Genomic DNA, 9,839 nt, shown 5'->3' on the forward strand with positions numbered 1-9,839 from the left:
ATCATTTTCAAGGTACTCCACATAATGCATATAGAATTGTCAGGAACATAGAAGAGCACCAGCATTATGTGGCCTCTTTATGTTTTCCAGGCATTATTGAATTTTATAACTTCTTCTAAATAATAAATATTGACAATTTCTCATGATCCAGAAAAACCATGGATGGCATGGCTTGGGGGCTGCTATGACTCCGTTAGTAGAACTGGCCATCTCTGAATCTGAAGGTTGCAGGTTTAATTCGCCATGTGTCCTTGAGCAAGATACTGAATGCCAAATTTCTCCCAACCCGAGTGCCTTGCACGGCTGCTGCTTCCACTGGTTTGTGAACATGACACCACTGCATGCAACTTTCATTAAAGAAATCACATTTATATTCATTTACAACCTGCTCATTAGAAAATAGAAAAAAATTACATATTTAACTTTCTTTAGCAGCACAATGTATAATCTATAACATATCTCCGGAGAGAAGAGGGCAGCAGTGATGGAAGTCTGCTGCTCGACACATTGGAGAGCATCTTATGACTGCTGTTCCACCAAACAACACCCACTCTGAGGCTGTATTGTGGAAACCTGATGCATCCCCCAGTGTCTCTTCACTGCATCCGTAGCCGTGGTGCTTCTGTGAAAAAATACGGAAATCCTCCAAACTTTGCGAGCAATCAAGCAAAGTCTGTAAGTTTTAAAGCGCTTTGTGAAGCAAGGTTGAGAATTTGTGTGAAAAACAAAATGTGTTGATATCCAGTCAGCTCAAGGGCTACAGACGTATTCAACATGTTGACAAAAACAACAGATGGCGCTTTTTCAGTTAGCTTCCATTCTTCCGTGGGTTTCTGCTAAACCTCAGCCATTTGAGCTCATGTATGAATCTTGAGCATTGCCCTTGTTTACAGCTTACCGGAGAGCATTTCCTGCTCGTTATCTATAAAATAAGTAGTGATTGTAACGAAGGGCTCAGAGACCGTGAAATCCATTTACTTTGGGTGATGGGGCTCTCCACAAAGTGCATTCTCCACCTCACTTCTGGAATCATCCTGGAATTGCATTTTCAGTGGAGTATTCTCTGCTTGGTATTTCAAACCTGGGTTTCAGAGTGTATATGATTTTTTTTAATTTATTTATTTATTTATTTTTAAAACCTTAATTTTTCATCAATGATGCAGGGGAGATGGAAGAATTTACATCCCCCCAAAATCTGTAGCTGACACACTCTTTTGTTTTGACTTCCACCAGAAGTTGTGCCGGTCAGGGGGCATTTAAAAATGGTGCCACCCTCTGTCAGTTTAGAGTTCTCCCTGGATCAGGAAGTACGGTATGTATGGTCTCCGGCCTCGCTTTTCCCGGTCATTACCGTTGTAAGCTTGGCAGATGTGAATGTGACTTTGCTTTGTGTTGTCAGCACGCACAATCTGGAAATAACCTCATGGTGCAGCAGTGTCCTAGTGCCCTTGGTCAGCAGAGTGAGGTGCGTTTGTGGATTTGAAATGTTTGAGCGCATGTTTGGGTATCACTTGTGTAAATATGTCACTGAATGCTGAAATAAGAATGTGCTGTGCATGAAGGCACTGAATATGTTGGGAGTACGGAGTCTGGGCCCCTCGTTAAGGGCCGTCTGATCTCTGTATGACTGAAGCAGGAGCCTGGTCCACATTGCCGGCAGTAAGTCGGACTTGTTCCCGGTGCTCCAGCAGGGCTGCCCTTTGTCACCGGCTCTGGGTTTCTAGGTGCAGCCAGGGGCCGGAGGGGGTCCGGTTCAGTAACCACAGGATTTCAGCTCTGCTTTTTGCAAATGATGTTGTCAGGGGTGAAAGTAAGATAAGATTCTTGCAGGAACTGTGCAACTCAAAAAAATGTTTTAGTTCGTGCGCAAAGCGTGCGAGCATCATACAAAACAGATATTGACAAAGCCTGCTTTTTTTGACACCCTTGAAATCATCATGTTTTTTTAATTGTTTGAATGTTATTTTGAATGTTTAAATAAAAAATATTGTGACGGCAGCCTCTTCACGACGGAGGCAACGATCGATGAGGACTGCTGCCCTTCAGCTCAACCAAAGCGTTTGTTATTACAACAACTACTGTTCACTGGGGGTATGTCGCTCACACTGAACAACGTTCACACAGAGGCCAAGTCACTCTCACACCAACCCTTCTCACTGTTGGTCCAACATAACGTAAATGAAACTTAGCATAAAAAGACCGGAAAAACGGCATCAACACATATAAAAACAATAACTTAACACACCTATAACAAAACAAAGTACATTTTAACACATTTTAACACAAAATACATCTTGAAACGGGGGGGAAGGGGTACTTACATCACCTAGGGCAACCAGCCATCCAATGAAAAGAACGCATTGAGTTTGCGGAAGGAGTGATGCTGCTCGCATGACAGAGAGATGGAGAATATTTTACGACGCGTGAACCCTCACAATTTATTACTTGTGGATTTATGTTTTGTTTATTTTGCAAAAATGACGACCCTGTTGTCTGCAAAAAACACACAACAGTGGACATTGGATTAACGTTACGCTACAGCGAGTGTCTGCCGCTACAAGCTGCAACCTGTCACAGTAAGCGAGTGCTCCAGTGCTCGTCAGGCACATTAACCTTGTTCAACACGTCACAGAAGATGTAGTCTGGAGATGAGTTTTATGTATTCATCAATTTTACACTTATTTCGGTAAAATTTACTTGGGAAAAAAAGGGCTCGCTTTGTATGCATGAGTGAAAGTTGCTTTTCAGAGGCGTTCCGGGCCGTTCCCGTAGAAGAGGCCAGTATATTTCTTATTGGCCCGGCGTTCTGGTGCGTTCCGGCTTACTTTCACCTATGGATGTTGTGCTGTTGGCTTCATCGAACCCGGACCTACAGCATGCACTGGGCCGGTTCGCAGCCGAGTGTGAAGCGACAGGGTGAGGATCAGCACCTCCAAATCTGAGGCTGTGGTCCTCGACAGGAAGAAGGTGATCTGCCCTCTCCAGGACAGATCCTGCGCCAAGTGGAGGAGTTCAAGTAACTTGGGGTTTTGTCGACAAGTGAGGCACCCATGGGGCGTGAGATTGACAGGTGGATCAGTGCAGCAGCAGCAGCAGTGATGCAGTCATTGTTTGAGTGCGTTGCGGTGAAGAAGGAGCTGAGCCGAAAGGTGAAGCTCTCAATTTACTGTTCAGTCTTCGCTCCCACCCTCACCTATGGTCATGAGCTTTGGGTCATGACCGAAAGGACAAGATACAAGTGGCTGAAATGATCTTCCTCCGTAGGGTGGCTGGGCGCTTCCGGATAGGGCGAGGAGTTCAGTCACCAGGGAGGAGCTCGGAGTAGAGCCGCTACTCCTCCACATCGAGAGGAACCAGCTGAGGTGGCTCAGGCACCTCTTTAGGATGCCTCCTGGACGCCTCCCTGGGGAGGAGTTCCAGGCATGTCCCACTGGGAGGAGACCCTGGAGAACACCTAGGACACGCTGCAGAGACTATGTCTCTCGGCTGGCCTGGGTACGCCTCAGGATCCTCCCGGAAGAGCTGGAGGAAGAGTTTGGGGACAGGGAAGTCTGGGCTGTTTGGACTGCTCCCACTGCGACCCGGTCCCAGAGAAGTGGGTTGAAAACGGATGGATACATCCAAAAATGACCCGTTGGTGTGAATTAAGAGTTGGTAAGGAATTTCTGGTTTGAGTTGAATGCCATTTTAAAGCTTAAATTTGGTTATTTCTATCTGCATGTCAAACTATGAAGGACATAAATCCTCCAAGGTGTTTGAAATGTGAGAGAAAGCTGGATTACCCAGAAAAAAAGCTTTGCATACACAGGTAGAGCATTTTACGTCCCCACAGAACCCCCTGTGAATCGAGATTTTCACTGTGAATTTAAAGTACTAACCAGCCTTTCAACAACAGTGAACTTGCCTAAGAAGAAACACAGCTAATGAGACCGACTTGCCTGTTTCAGATATATTAAAGATGATTAGAAAGGCAAATCTCCTCCTGTTTTCTTACAAAAGCAATAACAATCCTAATACTGTCAGGATCCCGTCCCTTTGCCAGTCTTTGTCTTGTTTGTGATGTGTTTGTGTCTGCTGCTCCGTGTGTGTCCCCTTCTTGTTTCCTATTATCCAACAGTCTTTCCCCCCATGTGCTCATTACCCTCATGTGCTCCACCTGTGTGTTTCCTATTTAATCCCTCCTCCACCACCGTGTTTCCTATTTAAATCCTTGGCTCCTCTTGTGTGGTGATGGATCTTCTTTATTGCTCTCGGTCCCGTCCTACCGCCCTCTTGTGTGCTTCTGTTTCTGGCCATGCCTTCAGCCCTTTCTGTACGCTGCCTTTGTGTCAGTCTGCTTTTGGGTCCGGCATGGTCATGACGAAAACCTCTTTTGTCTTTCAGTGTCTTGGTAAAACACCACGTAAAGGCAGCTTGACAGAGGCAGGTGAACAGATGACAACTGTGCCAGAAAAACAATTAAAAACCCTGAGTGGGTTTTCACAGTACAGCTTCATAAGCCACAGGTTGTTGTCAAGCAGCTACAGCTGAGAGCACGCCTCGGGACCTCTTTTCAGCTTCTCTACTGAAAACTTCTATAACAGACACACCTGACAATGGTTTTGAATCTGATTAACTATGACGGTAAAACAGAAGAGTGTTTGAACCTCACATGCCCATGGAGACTCTTTTCTCACTTCAGCCTTAGGGACTGATATCTGCTGTCACTGCCTGCCTGGAGCCTCGACAAGAAGATAAACCTCAGCTGTGTAGCTTTGTGTATCGTAAATGACTCAAATACCAAACAGCTGGAGCTAACAGCCATGTCGTACCAAATACATCAGTGAATTCGGTTTGCTTAGTTGTTTTACAGACGGGTTGATCACACTGAGATCTCAGTCCCGGTCAAGAAATGGCATGCAATCAGTTTTTCAAGAGAGCTGTTTTTTCCAGGTCTGCTTTTAGTGAAGCGCAATAAAATGCACCTGCTCAACCTATGAACTTAGAAGTGAAATGATTTAGGGCAGATTAAACCTTTTTTTTTTTTTGCGTTCTATGAAACTTTTACATATTTCGAGCTGCAGTGGATTGGAAAATTACCTCTCTTTTTGTGAGGTGACTGTGATATCCAGTCATAGTCCATTGATCTCTTGGGGAAAATAATAAATGAAATTCATTACATCCATCCATCTTTCCTGTCCATTAAACATGCAGGATACACGGGGAACAGAAAGCTCTGACAACAAGGAGACCAGTTTTAGCAGTCTGTTAGTGCACTTTCGACTTATCAAGGTCAATTTTTTTTCACAGCCCTAAGTTAGTGCAAAATCCAGACCATAATTCAAATACTTCTTCTTGTAAATATTCATAAGCACGTCTGTCAGTCATTCCTTCTCCCCTGAGGGTGTGTTCACACTGATCATAACTGCTGGGAGGTTTTCTTTTTCCACGTTTGCTCATGTGTAAACTGTATGGACGTATGGAATTGGTGCTGTAATGAAACAACAACAACAACAACAACCCAACAACAAACAAGCGATGATAATGGCTTGTGATAGAGGATTTTGGGGAAGTGTAGTGTGAAATAACTAAAGTATTCATGCCTCACTCATGAATGAAAAGCCAGGACATTCAGAGATCCCACAGCAGGAAACTGAGGGGAAAAAAAAAAAAAAACTTTCTATCAACCGAAGTGGAAAAACAGCTTCAGCTCCATCATGGGGCTGGTCAACAGCGGGCTTATTCACTTCTCCTTATAGGCGTGCAAATATCACCTTTCTGAATGGCAGGGCCAGTAAATATAATGATAAGGTCCTCATCACACACCTGCGCATGAGACATGTGGTTAAATCCGAGGCCTGAAACCTACGGCTTTGGAGCCACATGAGGCTCTTCAGCCCCATTAGCTGCCAGATTCTTAGTTTTTTGTTGTTGTTTTTTTGTGCATACCACAGTTACTTGTTTTTCTTTTTAAGAATAAGGTCTCATCTCCACACTGAAAACTGAAAACAATCCAGAATTGCTAAAAACTGAGAAAAGCAGCAAAATCTTCTGTTAAAGAAAGAAAGAACAAACACCCCAGGAAAAAGAAAATTTACAAAACAATTAGGTAAAATAGTTAAACATGGCTAAAACTGTTCTAAACATGTAGAAATTGACAGTGGCTCGAAATCAATGAGCAAGAGAATTGGCAACAAAAGCCAAAAAAAACAAGTAATTGAAAATGCATGTTTTGTGGTTCCAGACAAATTTTATTTTGTGAAAAATCACAAAAACTCTGCTGCCTGGCTAACTGAGTCCTCTGCACTGCCTCCCGTTTGTGACAACCAGCCTGTCAATCAACCTGGCCTCAAGCAACCGGCAGCCCTGAACTGTGCTTTAAAACGACCAGGAAAAGCAGACGACAACCGAACTACAGCCATCTACTTCAAAAATACGACGTTGTTGTGACACCACCTGTCTCCAGCTCAGCAGCAGTCACCCCAGTCAACCATTTATAACATAAAACATCCACACCAGCAGACACATCTGGGGTGTGACGTTTGTCACGATTAACACGTGAACTCGACACGGAACGCGGCTAGCGCTCTGAAAACATTTACAGTTTGAGCTCACGTGTCTTTATGTGTTCTTGTTGTGCATCAGTGAGTTTTCAGTTAAGATATGCATTTTGAGGCAAATTGGTGACTCTAGATCTGTGTAAGTGTGTGTGTGTGTGTGTGTGTGTGTGTGTGTGTGTGTGTGTGTGTGTGTGTGTGTATATGTGTGTGTGTGACTGTCCATCATCCCAACCCATCACCATAGTCAGCTGGGAATGGCTCCACCGTCCTGAAACCCCAAGTGGTGTGGAAGATGGATGATCTCTGTGTGGTAATTTGACAATAATGCCAGTCTTGTTTACTAATTTATTATAATTTCATGCTTTGGCGTCAAGAGAAAATCTATAATGTACCGGGCTCCTCTCACCACTATAGCAGGGAAAAGTGAGTAATGACCCTCAGTCTGATAAATGACTGAGGGAACACCATTTCACACGCACACATTCATGTTCATATATGATTTCACCACACAAAAGACAAACAAAAGACAAAAAGGATAAAGGAGGATTCTCATATAATTATTTTGCTTCTTTAAAAACCCAGCTTCCAGTTGTGGAATAGTACATAAGATTAAATATTTAGCATACATGACAAACAACTGTTTCATACATAATAGCACAGTTAAAAAGTTATAATTACTATACTGATGATTTTGTTTCTCTTACTTTCCCGCACAATGCTAGAAAACTAAGAAAAGCTCTGGTGTGTCAGTTAAGGACTGTCACGACATCCTTTTTTTTTCATTACTCAGTGTTTTTTTTTATTATTATTATTCAACACTAAATAAAATGGCATATAGTTGTGGGTGGGGGGTGAAATGGAAATGCGTTGAACTGGAGCTATTATTTGCAGCCTATCCTGAAATGACTGATAAAGTGTTGCACTGTGAGTGACAAGATGTGGGCGGAAGCAATTCTTCTCCAAGGTGAGAGATCAATTCTGCTAGGTGAAAACACCCGCTCCGACACAAAGCCCATATTCACCAACGAAATTATATGGTGAGACAAGAGGAAAACAGCAAATTCAACAACTGCAACAGAGTGACAGCGGGGTATCAGAGACGAAGGCGCAGCTTCTCCACAGGAACTGGGTTAGGTGACACAAGAAAGTTCAAATTTTGAAGAGGGTTTTGGGTGTCTGGGTAAATATAGCAGTGAAGGAGCAGGTTCCAGCAGCACTGAGATGGAAAAGATCACTGTGGCTGTGGGAGGCGAGTTTCACTTCCTCTTAGTATTTAATGATCTGCATAGCTCGAAACCGCTTTCTCTGTTGATAACGTGATCGTTTACAAAAAGAGGTAAAAACATTCATTTCCAAAGGAATAGAGAGACACTCAGTTTTGACATGCGCACCTGGTTGTGCACATTTTGAACATCAGTGGACGCAAGACATTATAATAACAGAGCTGCAGGGAGAGAAACTGACAGTGGAAACTCAAAGAAGCAGATTCTCAACAGACGGATTTGAGAACAGAAGTAAAGTTAAGACAGAAGTAAAACGTGGATGTCGGAGTCAGAGCAGGTCAAAGAGATGCCACTCAGCAAACTCAACTACGCAAGCGTGCCAGTGGGAATGCATCAAAGGAATAATAGGACATCAAGAGTGGAACGATAGAGCGCTAAAGAAGTATACCGGCTCATTTTGCTGCATTGAATACAAGACTCACAAAATTCAGAGACTTAGCACGGTCCTGATGCTGGGAGAATTTAGTCATCAGTTTGGAGTGTGCTGGAGCTCACTTCTGCACTTCGGGTGCGAAACTCTTGTCCAGACTAAAAATAGAAAGAAAAAAAGAAAAAAGAGAAGAGCTTCCACTCTGGACCGGGAGACTTAAACCACATCGGATCGCAGGCCGCAATATCAGATGAACCAGTTGCTCTCCTGGGATGAACCTGGGCAGAAAACCAACAGCTCCATTTCAACAACACGTTTTTTTTTTTATGAGAGATTGGCATGTGGTTAAAGCTGCTGTACTAGGACTGAGTTCACCTGGGTTTGTGGTGATACAGCTTCTTGGCTTGAACAAGACATTTTGATGCACCCTTAAACAAAAACATCCTTTTCTAACTGTTCTGCTTTGTCCTAAAGAGAGACACAGATATGTTTCAGTCGTGTCCTTATTCTGACTTTGGGAAGCTGCTATCAAGTTTAAATTGTCCTTCAACACACCTGATGCAAACAAATATATATATGGATATTTTTATCCAATCTATTCAGAGTGTTTAAATTTGCATTATGGTTTTGTGGTATTGTATATTGTCCATCAAATGTCCACAGTGGATTCTCAGAACAGAGAGCAAATGTTTGCTTTTAGTGAAATTTAATTCACTTTCTGAGGTGAGTTGAGGGTCAAATTGCCTTTGACTGATTGTTTGATATATATTTTTATTACCACTATTGCCAGAATGAAGTAAAAGGAACAACTATATTAATTGCACATCAGGCCGTTGTGACATTTGTCCCTGGGACAAGTGCACTAGAACATACCAACATGTTCCGGAGATACCTGCACTCACACACTGGTGTCTCGTACATCCTTGGTATTGATATCAGCTCTAAGCTGCTTCATCAGAAAGAAGGGAGAGAAAGGAAGGTCTTAACGCACAATTCAGTACTGTTGAATGGTTTGGAATAAAGAACATCTCTATGCACTCGGCTGCCCGCTAAAATTGCTAAAATTGTGGATATAAAGGGATATTGGCATTCCCAGAATAGAAGGGAGCCATTATAAATGCAGTTGTAAATAAGTGTGAAATCTGTGCTGGATGGAATCAAGGAGTAACACAAAGGTGTGCTCCAGTAACATCAACAATGGACTTGGTTGACAGCATCGCCCAGAGTGCTACTTAACATCAGATCTGCAGTCTGCAGATAACACCTGGGGGAGCGACGGACGGGATGAGCAGAGATGAGAACCTGGGACTGACTGACCCACGAGCCTGGGAGTGAGGATGGCATGACTGGGCGAACTATGGAACACTACCGAGAGCCACAGCTTGAGAACCCTGCCTGCGAGCGAGGGATCATAAATACACACATACAGATTAGACATCGTCTTTTGCCTGCTGGACGCTGCAATCGGGTAGATCAGGGACTCAAGGACCAGAATTCGGTGTCAGGGAAACAACATCTTGCTGTAATAAATTCTCACACTAAAAGCCAGAAGCCATGAGGTCCTTATCGTACACCTTGATTTTGGGATCCAAAAAGGCTCTGTGGGATCGAGGCGTGATTGGAGGGGAAGCCACGGGTAGAGCGGCG

The sequence above is a fragment of the Salarias fasciatus genome, chromosome 12, assembly GCF_902148845.1.
Source record: "Salarias fasciatus chromosome 12, fSalaFa1.1, whole genome shotgun sequence".
Taxonomy (NCBI): Eukaryota; Metazoa; Chordata; class Actinopteri; order Blenniiformes; family Blenniidae; genus Salarias; species Salarias fasciatus.